The sequence below is a fragment of the Sitophilus oryzae genome, unplaced genomic scaffold, assembly GCF_002938485.1.
Source record: "Sitophilus oryzae breed Bouriz unplaced genomic scaffold, Soryzae_2.0 scaffold_551_pilon_pilon, whole genome shotgun sequence".
Lineage (NCBI taxonomy): Eukaryota > Metazoa > Arthropoda > Insecta > Coleoptera > Curculionidae > Sitophilus > Sitophilus oryzae.
In genome coordinates, this window is record NW_022147142.1 from 1,476,816 (window position 1) to 1,489,238 (window position 12,423).

Here is a 12,423-nt window from a genome sequence, read left to right on the forward strand (position 1 = left end):
TTAATGAACTGGTCATCTTTATTAGGGTCGATATTGTGAACTTCCTGAGATTCCACATATGCTGGGGTCATGCAACACTTCAAAAGATTTTTGTAAAGCCCCACCATTTTACAGCAAGATTCGCTTATAACTTTTCCGACTGAAAATAGGTATTCACTCCCACAGTTTGTTCCAAGACCCACGCGAGAAATGCAAAATATATCTTCACCTGGGGATCTTGCAAACTAGTAAATATTGCTTCAGCTTGTAATAGTTGTGCATCTATCTTGCCTTTTAGCCCGGAAAAATCCTAATGTTGATCCTCAGCAATTGTTGAGCAATGTAGTTATGACTTTTAGTATCACAAATAAAACATAACAAATAAAGAATAAAATAATAAAATATATATATTTTTGTCAATAGACTAAGAAAATGATGAAATAAAACTCTATTTTTTAATAATACGAGTATTATGTTTAAAAAAAACGAAGGGCATACGTACATCATTAGAGTATACTCTTATGGCAAGGTTAAGGTAAGTAACACAGATCGAGAGTCTTCACAGTCAAGGAGTTTAGGTGTATGCTTTGTACTTTTTACCTTTTTTAATGGTGCAAAATATCTTTTTTGGTGTTCAGATTTTTTATTATGGCTATATTTGGCTTCAGGTACAATACTTTGGCGTGAATGGCGCTCATTTGCTTGCATCCCGGATTTTATAGAGTCTATATTTTTTAAGACATATAATGGAGCCTCATAACTCTGATACATAGAAACATTAGATGTTAAACTGGCAATATCCGCTATTACGGATTTTTTTTTTGTTTCAAGTTCCTTTGAGTCCCTTAAAGCCTTCCGGTCCAATAAATGATTGGTAATTGAAGTAATTTCGTGCTCATTAGGTTGAATATTGTTATTATTTTCATTCATTAAACTATAATCAGAATTGAATTAGTAGTTTGGACATCGTCTGTTTTGAAAGATGAAATACAAACTAAATGTATATGTTTACACATGTTGTACCTAATATTCAAGAAATGACGTCGAGTCTGTATTTATTGAAGAAGCAACTAGAAAAGGATTAAGTATTTGTAGTTTCTCTCTGCACAACAGTTTTACTTAAGAATTCACAAGCTAATTTGTGTCTTTTTCTTAAAATATGTAATTTATGAGGAACTTTGTTTCGTGATAAACTAACCTTTTTAAAAACTTCACACGCACACATTCCAACACATTTGCAATACCAGCGTCTAGTTTTTGCTGATATTTGCCATTAACAGTGACATTGCTTTATTTCTTGATGCCTTTTTTCCAGTGCCATATTTGTATTTCGATGGGAGCCTTTTTTATAACAATGAGCCCATTGTGTTGGTCTATTTCCATAGTATTTTAAAAAATAAAATCCATATTTTTCAGTGTCAGGGTCCTGTAGTAGTTTTTGAATGAAGGTTGGGAAATATTTTTCTAATGCACATACATCAGTTTCATTAATCATTGCTTGTAAATTTGATTTAACTTCTTTCTTTTTTTCTGTTATAGAAATTTTGGACAAATTTTCAAACAAATTCTTTTTGACATGCCAATCACAAAGTATTTTGTTGGGGAAAATTAAATAAACCTTTGTGAAGGCATTATAAAAGGTATTTGTATCATCAGACATAAAATGATTAGGTAAAATACTTGGAGCTTTTTTCTTAACACATTCAAAAAATTTTATAAAAATATGTTCTGTTTGAGTTATTGAGCAGAGGAATGCAACAGGAAATCCTTCAAAATTTTTATCAGCAACCATAAGAGTTGTTAACTGAATTTTGTAAGGATTAGTCCCATGTGTTGAGTCAATCATAAGCACTTCATTTCCATACATATTTAATAATTCTTGTTGAGCAGGATTCATGAACACTAAAAAGAAGTCAGTGCCCACTTCAGGATATTTATTCCTACTAATATTGGATTATCTTCCGAGGCTTCAAATTTAGTTTTTATTTTATTAATCAAAATATCTAAAATTAAACACTCATTTGAGTATATTATATCTTATCGATAAATCTTCTTATTACCAAACCAGTTTGTTATTGTATGTTTTGGACTACTTACTATAATTGCTCGCTGACGAGGTGTTCCTTTTAGGTCGCTAAGTCCACAGCGATGGCAAATGTACTTTGTTTTCTTTTTTGATCCTTGCCTAGTGGAGTTCAAAAACCGATAACTTGACTTAGTTTCAATCTCAACTTGATGTTTCCAATTTTGAAAATCCTCAATATTTGAAAATGTATGTTCCTTTATTATTGTAGGTATGGAATGCTTATTATGCAAATGTTTGTCTAATTTAGTGTAGAATTCGAATAAAATCTATTGCACAAAGGACAACACAGAGTTGTTTTTCTCTTGCCCAGAGAAGAATTATGCATATTTTTAGTATGCCTGCTTAAATTGCTTTGTTTTGAGTATGTTTTGGAACACCAACTGCATACATATATGTATCTATAAATATTCAAAAAAATAATGTTTTATTGAACAAAACAGGTTGTTTATTCAACACTTACTTATTTTTAGTTTTTTCTTCCATCCTTACGCCAACCGCTAACTCATTTTAAACAACCAGCACCGTACACCGTCACAAATTACCTCAAATCTAACCCAACATCACAATATAACAAACAAAAAGTTGAAAACAAATTAAAGACAACCTAACCTAACCTAGATTATTGAAACCAAAATAATCAGCACGGCAATTCCGTTTCACGATACGATCGCACGACGATCGTCGCAAAATCGTCGCCGAGAATGGTATTCCGTTCAACGATAATCGACTCGACTGACGATCAAAACTTACGATGATCTTGGTGCTGTCGAGTTAAACGGTTTGAAAAGTTTTATAGGTTAAAACGGTTTTAGTTGGTACTCAGTTTGGAATCGTAATTTTTATAATGGCTTTTAAAGTTAGGGAAGCTCACTGGGAAATAATCATTAGTTTTTTAGAGCAACATAGGGAACTGGCCATTGGACCTTTTGCTGGACCTACTGGAAGGGAAACGCAAAAATATTATGGGCTGAACTAACGGTTCAGTTAAATTCATTGGGCTTTGGCGACCGCAGTCCAGACAAATGGCAAAAGGTACATTTATTTTATCGAAGAGAAGTATTTTTTTCATTTTAGCTTTTACTAATTTTATGTGCACCATATAATCATCGTTCTGAACTACCCTGTATATAGGTACGTGTTTTTGTATAATATACTTAATATTTGTTTTAGACTTGGATAGATTATAAATATGCGCTAAAAAAAAGCTGCCTTAAAAAAAGATTAAGATGTTACAGGTGGAAGGTCAACTGTTCTTTCATTTACAGAATTAGAATTAAGAGTCTTGAATCTGTTAGGAGACATATTTTATCAAGGGACTTCAAGTGAAGAAATTGCTGTTGTAAACATTATTTTAAAGGATTAATCTTTTCCATAAGTACTATGTAGTGGTTTATTTTTAGACAAAGCCTTCACCAATAATTATGCATGAACAGAGTAAAGTCCCAGTTCCTTTCAGAGAACCTGAAATGGTTCCTTTAGAGCCTGTTGCTGGGCCTAGCAGATTACCTGACCACGACTATTTACCAAAGAGAACAAAAAAAACGTAGAACAGATAATGAAGAAATATCAGAGGCTTATCAAGAGACAATAGTAGTATTAGAGGAAATTAAGAATGTGGTCAAGGTTGGGCTAGATAAAATAGCTAGTAATATTGGTGCTCTAACAGAAGCTATTATGGACACCAGTGCACATAGGGATCCAACCTCAGATCCAATATATTAAAATGTGAAAATTTGTTATTGCAACTTTGTTAATCTATAAATTTATGTGATTATTAGGTCAAAAATGTTGATTTATATTGTTTTTTTTTGTTAATTTTAATTCTTAAGAAATTTGATTTATTTTTATTTTGAATACTATGTATTTTTATATCATGCTGTTTAGTTGGAAAGATTTATATTTGTTTTTTAAGAGTATTTGTTTTAATTAATTAATTTAATTGGATCATTAAAAACAACCTAATAAAAGTCAAGAATTTCTTTTCCACAGACAATACCTATATACTCCAATTTTATTGTACAGTAAAACACATAAAAGTTTGAAATAAAACAAGTTTAAAATAATACTATACTAAAGTAGGTAATTAAATAAAAATAAGGATACAAATAAACAAACTAATCTAATCACACTAAACATTATTAAGGCTAAAAACAAAGAAGCTAATCTAATTGCACTCAAAATTATATGTATACCTATACATAATATGTACATCCCTACCCAAAATATTGATTAACAATTCTTCCTCAAACAAAAATTCCTTGATCTATAACATTTTGTTGTATAATAGGATTATTATCCTGTGGCTCAGCATAATCTTGTTCAATTCACTCCCTATCATATAAAAAAAATTTCAACAATACACATGTTATGCAAAACAATACAGACTTTAATAATAGTATACATCATTTCTGGATTGTACCTTGCTGATCTTTCTTTGAGTAGACACCGAAATCTATTTTTCAACACCCAAAAGCATCTTTCTATACAATTTCTTGCTCGAATATGGACTCTATTGTATCTTTCTTCATTTTGATTTTGGGGATTTCTAAACGGAGTCAATAAGACTGCCTCTAAAGGGTAACCTGAATCCCCTAGGAGCCAACATCTCTCACCAGCAATATGATATTAGTTCATAATATTTTTTTACTTCTGAAGCTCTCCAAATAAATGAGTCGTGGGTTGAACCCCCAAAATTTGCAAACACACTTCTTATTTTTAACGTATGATCACACACCATTTGCACGTTTAGTGAGTGAAATCCTTATCTGTTAATGAAGTTATGCTCTCCAACCTGAAAATAATTGCATTAATAATAATAATAATAATAATAATTTATTCGTCTCAAGAAAAAATACATAGTTTTACACACGTCATGAATAATTACATTTAAATAAAATAATCTAGCTTAAACTTTATTAAAATTCACAATGGTAATTATGAATTATCTAGCTATTTGTCTAGTTCAGTATTTAAATAGTGAAACTGTATGTTTCTCAACTTCATTTTTGCAATAAAGGTAAAGATATTAGGTTGAAAAAGACCTGCAGATAGGTGTTTATATTTAAACAATTAAAATGTTGACAAAAGCAGTATACTACATAAATAATACACATAAGATACAAACCCTAGGTTTTAAGATAGCAATGTGCTCCAATAACTCCTGGAAAACCCCATATTTCCATAAATTCGGCCTTGATTAAATTACGCTCTTCCAATGTGTTGGGAAAAAATATATATTCTGGAGCAATGTTTGCCAGTGCTTGAGATACAAACTTAACACAACGATGAACGCTAGTCTGGCTTAATCCACTATTAAAGTCCTGACCAATACACCGCTGGTAAGGACCGACTGCATAGAACCTCAAAGCAGCCAATACTTCGGTTTCCAGTGGTATGCCCTTGTGACTTTGCCTATCCTGCATATGTGGTCTTAAAATTTCAATAATATTCCGGACCATTCTAAAAATATGAAGTAATAAGCAAAACTAAGTCTAGTCTATGAAGTAATAAGCAAAACTAAGTCTATGAAGTAATAAGCAAAACTAAGTAAATCTAGAATCTGACAATTCAAAAGGTCTACTTCTCACTCCCACACCAATTCACCTTCGAATAAGGCGCAAATTACTTGCCCTTGTAGCAGCAGCCCTCAGTCGGACGTCAACTATAGGCAACATTTCTTTTTTCCTCAACTTCTAAATTAATTCGTTCGTAACCTTTTTATTCAAAGTTCGTAACAGATACAAACTAGTTTGTGTGTTTTTGTAAAAACATATAGGTTAGCTCCTAATTATTTGGAATATGTTCCTTTTTTCCAGCGCTTTCTCCGAAAAACCGAAGATTTCCCAAGGCGAATTCGATCGAAAAACAGAATTCCATCTTAAAACTCGATCGAGCATGCAATCGTATCGTCATCGTCACGGACGATCAAAAACGGAATTTGGCTTCAGGGCGCCAAGACGAAATCGTAAAACGACGTGCGGGATGGCGCTTGAGTAGTATGCGGAGTCACGTTTAGATATAGATGCAAGTAAACACCAGCACAGCGCCATTTTGTTTTCCGTATCTGTTTTGTTTGGGATCCCGTCTTTGCCCTTTCTTAACCTAAACCTACATTTTGTTACTTCATTGCCAAATTCAAAAAGTCCGGTTGTAAATAAATGCGAATAGAAAGTAATTACCTAGTTAATTTGATAGTTAATAATTTCGAAAATGTCAAAATATTTTTTGGAGAAAATTACAACTTGCTTCTGCAGTAATAGCAAGGAAGATTCTGAAAACAAGCCGTTTAATGAGGAGAAATCCAAAAAGACAAAATCATTTATTAGCCTTACTAATTTCTACTCTGATTCACTTTAGAATTAACAGGTCAACTCTTGAGGTATATTAATAATAATAATAATAATAATAAATAGTTTATTGTTCAACAAAATATAAATACAATACATATTTGTGCTGCAAAAAAAAATGTTGTTAAACAAAAGGCCTTTAAGTGCAGACATCTCAATCAGTAGTTGGGAGTCTGTTGAAAGCTACAATATAACTAAAAAACATACTAAAAAACTACAACAATACATACTAAAAAAATTTACATTAAAACAAAATTGGCATCATGAATGACATTCAGCTTCTAAGGACAAGTTTTAAAAGGAAAAAAGGAAAGAAAGAAGGGAGTAGGTATGAGTAACTAAAGGGGTATCGTATATATAGTATATCAAAACAAAACAAAATGAACCATTTAAGTATCATGCCCTTCCACGCAACGAATAACGGAGAAGACAAGGTCGCCACCTGAGGCAACATCACGACGTCACTGCTGGAGCAACAGCCCTAGCTTAATAGACTTCTTAAAGACTGGTACAGACTGTATATTGATGGTAAGACCGCAGGTATTTACAAGTTTTGTTACATTATATCGATAAGACCTTTTGAAGATTTCTTTTCTATGCCTAGGCACTTTAAGAAGCCCTCTCGTGCGTAAATCATAACTGCCCAAACCTTCGTTAAACAGAAGCTTGGAATACAAATAGTTTGGTAATTTCAACCTGAGAATTTTGTAAGCAAAAAGGGTGGTATGCAATCGGAATCTGTTATACATATTCAACCACTTTGACCTAGTTAGAGATGGGGTTATGTGATCTCTCCGTCTTACACCATATATCAATGTTAGGCATGAGTTTTGTACCTTTTGAAGCCTGCATCTGTCAGATGCATCAAGACAAGGAAAATATACGCTGTAACAATGATTAAACTGGGATAAAACGAGACTCTCACACAGAATTTTTCTGGTATCAATTGGCAGGTATTTTCTATGGCTATATATAAGTTTTAAATTCCCATAAGCAGACTTGAGTTTTTGTGTTAAATGTTCTTTGAAACGAAGTCTGGGGTCAATCACTAAACCCAAAACTTTACATATTGAATTTATATTTAATGTTACATTATTCAGTTTAATCTTTAAATTTTTCTTAACATCTTCAATCTGGGTATGAATACCAAACACTAAAACGCAAGACTTTTCGGGATTTAATTTTAATAAATGATATGAGGTTACTTTATAAAACTTCGTTAAATCACTATTAATTTTAACTTCTGCTTCGGCAATTTCATGTTCCGCAAATGAATAGTATAACTGGCTATCATCTGCATAAAGGTGGGAGCTACAATGATCCAATGTTTCATAAAATTTACACCAGTAAATTGTATATAGTAAGTGTCCTAGGATACTACCCTGAGGTACTCCCACAGTTTTACTCAAAGACCGCGAATGGTGCTGTTGGTATACGACTTGGGTTGGCGGGTTGGTATTAGTTTGAATTTCTTAGTGGAACTGAAGGCGCTAAAATGTTATTTCGGTGCTTTTTAGATAATTTTAAAGTGAATTTTGCCACATTACAAACCAGTCTATGCATCAAAGGGAAGAAATAGAATAGCATGCAGAACTGCTATACTCTTTAGCATATGGATTATTACACATTGTGAGAGTTTTCGAGGTGTCTCAGATCGGTTTGGCTTAGAGACATGGCCTTTTATGGCCATAGAATTTTTATTTATATTTACCACTGTTTGATTCAAAACTAAAAGAAGAATGCGTCCAATGGCATAGAGGACAGGTAATAGAAGAGAAGGTGAGAGAATTTGATCAAATTCGAGTTAATGGTATACATGGAGTCGTTGGATGTATCGATGGTACTCATATAAGAATCTCAGCTCCTTCTCGAGGTGACAATTCATACTATAACAGGAAGGGTTTTCACTCAGTTTTACTACGTTCTGTAACGTTTTTAGTTCGTTACATGTCTTTTTTATATATAATATATGATGTCTGGCCTATCATCACCGGATTCCCTCTCGTTCAGGCCGGATAGTTTATATGACGCGCTTGGCGTAATTTTTACGTTCTCTAGTCGGCAACCCTGCTATCGTTTCACTGTTCTGTGGAGCGCTGTCAACATCGCTTCAAGGCGCCTCTCCGTGCTTAACTTCACTTGGCTTTGACCGTCCTACTGTCACCGTCAAAAAATCCTTGCTTCGAGAAACTGCAATTATAAAAATCTTGCTGTATAATTTGAATCAGCTGCTATTTCGAAGTTACAGGTAAAAATGAGATATTATCTTTTTTGATTCGTTATTATTACTGCGTATTTTTAGGGTAGAGTTACGGATGCCCCAACCTAACTTGTATTTGTATTTTGCTGGCACGTTGGCGTCCCTTTTCTTTTGTCCTCCAAAATGTCACATGGAAGAAAGGACAGGTTCTTTATTATTTAGTGAGCCCTCGGAAGTAATTCGAGATAGGTTCATTTTGTTTATTAAACCTTGTTTGATTTTAAACAAGAGTTTGGTATTTTTAGGGTCTTATGGACGGACTGTGTCCTAGGTTATGGTCCAAGGTTATAGTCCAGGTTACGGACATTATCCAAGGTCTTAGTAGTGTTCCAAGGTACGGGTAGTGTCCCCATATTGCCACAGTATGGATACAGCGTAAGCCCCATGCTGCTTCGCTCCCATTTCTAAGCCTAGTCAGTAGCTACGGCTGTATTGATTCATGGTGTCCTCATTCTGGCCCCTTTTGTTGTTTGGGCCAACAGGATCGCCGACAGACAGTACAGAGATATGAGCCCACCTCACGCTGCTACTCTTTGAAACAGGATTGCCTCAAGAACAGCTAAGTGTAGATTTAGGTTCTGGTTTTCAGTCGATTTTCAGTCTTAACTTAACGTACATTTTAAATAATATCGTACAGACTATATTTAGTGGTTAGATTATTAAGAACATTTATGTCGATTTAGTTGTTACAATATGATTTAGATTTTAGGTTTCATTACATTACGCCTTGTAATAGTATTACTTTCTATAGATATTATTATTACGCTATATTAACAGATGAATAACCAGACATATATTCTAGAATCTACAGGTTGCAACATATCAGATTTAACACCGCATAAAATTTAACAATTTAAATAAAGTAATGCTACCTTTCTTATATTTTCCATAACGTTACACGCATTGTATTTTTTCATAGTCTGTTCATAGAACATATTTAATATTATTTACATACATAGCTTTTTACTCGACATATAACCACTATAATAATTATTAAAATTGTACAATGCTATTTACCATCAGGATACATCATGAGTGAATATAGTCACTAGTTTTAAGTAATAAACAACTGTGTTTTCTTTCTCTGTTCATGCCTGGCGCCCAATATTTATAATTTCGGGTGATTATTGTTAATTAGTTCTTTCCAGTGAAATACCTTATCCACGACTGCTCTACCAACGAAAAGCTGCCGTTCGCAGTGGTAATGTTTATAAAAAACGCTTCAGTTCTTTGTGACGCAAGGTGTTTTGTCATAAGACGCAATATTTGAATATGTAGTGTGGCAGCGCCTTTAGCGATTTCGGCCTGTTTTTACTTTAAGAAGAAGAATATATTGTTCTCTCTCTCTCTTCCGCTACCTCTCGAAGCGTTCACGTCGTAACCCAGTTTGTTAATGTATTTTGCAGTTTTAAACAATAAATAATAAGTAAAAAGTGCATAATCTTTATTTAAATACAGCAGTGGCGGCTCGTCAGCGGAAGCAAGGGAAGCATTGCTTCCTCTAAAATAATTCAGATAAAAGTAATACAATTATTTTTAATAAAAATTAAATATAAAATATACCAATTTTTACTTTTTTACTCTTCCATCACTTAATTTTTGGGGAATCCGAGTTATCATATCACTTTAACCTAAACGTACTTAGCCAAAACTGAACACGCCGATTTAGTTTTCATAAGTTTCTAACCGAACGCGTGCCGAACGAGACGCCACGCGCCACGGTCAAACGGCAACAAATTTTGCAATGACGCAATATGATTCCGTTCGACAATAAATAAAGCCCAAAGATAGGCAACCAAACATGTCTCACCTGTGTAATTTGCCTGAAATTTTGTCTAGTGTATTACGGGCTGGAAGCATCGGCAAAACTTGGTTCCTATGTGCTTTTTCGTACGTAACAAAACCTAACCTTTGTCTTTCGTGTTATTACTGTTTTTCGGTATAGTAATAGCGAAGTTTTTAAAGAGTCATACAAATTATTCTGTTTAATAGTGACTATTCCCTCCACTAGCGTTTCCGTTGAATGAAGTTTTTCATGTTTAAATAGAATTAAAACCTATTTGCGACATACAATCACTGAAGAAAGACTTAATTACTTGGCCACAATTTCAATTGAAAAAGAACTTTTAAAAGACTTACTCAAATTAATTAAACCCTTCTATGAAGATATAATTGACCGGTTTGCAAGTTTAAAATCCCGAAGAATTGACCTATTATATAAGAAATAGAAAGTTTGTTTTGGTAAGTACATTTTTTAAATTACAAAATACCTTTGTATTCTGGATTATTTCATTACTGTAGGCAGTAGAAAATAGTGCATCACACTAAGAACAAAAAATTGGATTAGACGCGTGATTAGTATACATTTTTTGTTACACCAGATCCGAGTCATTTCTTTTCAATTCAAATTTTGTGCTGTTTGGTCCCTATTAAAATGTTTGAAAAGTTTTTTTTGTCCTCTTAGATGCATAACGTTTTAGGATTTTTTTAACGAAAGTGACAGGGGGGGGGTGCTCTTTTCTATTATTGCTTCCCTACTTTTTTTTGCCACGAGCCGCCACTGAAATACAGTCCACTAAGTATACACACAAGGAAAAAATTCTTAGATGTTTTTTGTGGCTGGCCTGGGTCATCAAATGATGCAAGAATGTGAGTAAATTCACCACTTGCTAAATATCTAGGAATTGAACCTTGTCCTTTACCAGAAAATTGTCACTTACTGGGAGACTCGGCATGCCCCTAGACGAGTGCGATCTATATGGGAAAATGCTTGCCAAGAAACTAAGAAAGCTGTCTGATTTTGACCGAATGAAACTAATGCATGACATAGATGGATTATACTTAAACAAAATAAGGAAACAATCACAATTTTTCCATTCTCCAGTTAACTTTGTTCCATCTGTTTTTCCCTCGCCCGAAGAATTAACTTCGCATTCGACCACTTCAACAAATTATTCGGAACCAAGCCGTCCATCTTCATCAACATTTTCCCCTCCCCCTGTCTTTCATATTCCAAATGTAGTAGTGGGAAACTCAAATAATACCATTACCATATTACCATTTGAAGGGATTAATGAGACCTCACAATCCACAGATATTAAAGCAACTAACTAACCTAATACTTTCTGTTTGTTTTTTACTTTGTGTGTGAAATAAATAAAAACTGATAAAGAATAAAACTATATTTTAATTTTGCTAGGTGCCTACCTTGATTTACATCTGTAGAACTTGATTTAACGCTGCACATACCTCTGGTACTATTTGAGATATCAACTGCGCTGATACTTTAAAAAGAAAATGGAGGCTAGATATCCAGAAGCCAATAATCTCAATATGACAGTAAGCTGTGTCTTTGCCGGTATTGACTCCCTGAATCGAGTATTTTGTTTTGCTATCATGGGTGTCACTTTTTCCAATAAATAATTAAAGTCAATGACAGACATTCTTGTAAACTTCTTGAACTGACCGGAAGACTGCAACTAATTCAGCCAACTGGTGTGCCCAAAATATCCCTGCAAGAAAATAAATAACAAGTGGTTTAAAAGTAAAAGATTGAACCAAAATGTTTGTAAACAATATTTGTTTGGGTAGATAATCAATAATTTTTTTGTGCATAAAACTGCATTTAAAACTACTTACTGTGTTCTATTTCTGTGAATTGTAATCATCCACCATCTTGGTTTACGCCACTTTTTTGTCACTTTTGTCTTATGCTTATGATAGGTGTTTAAATATCGATAAAATAAATAAAT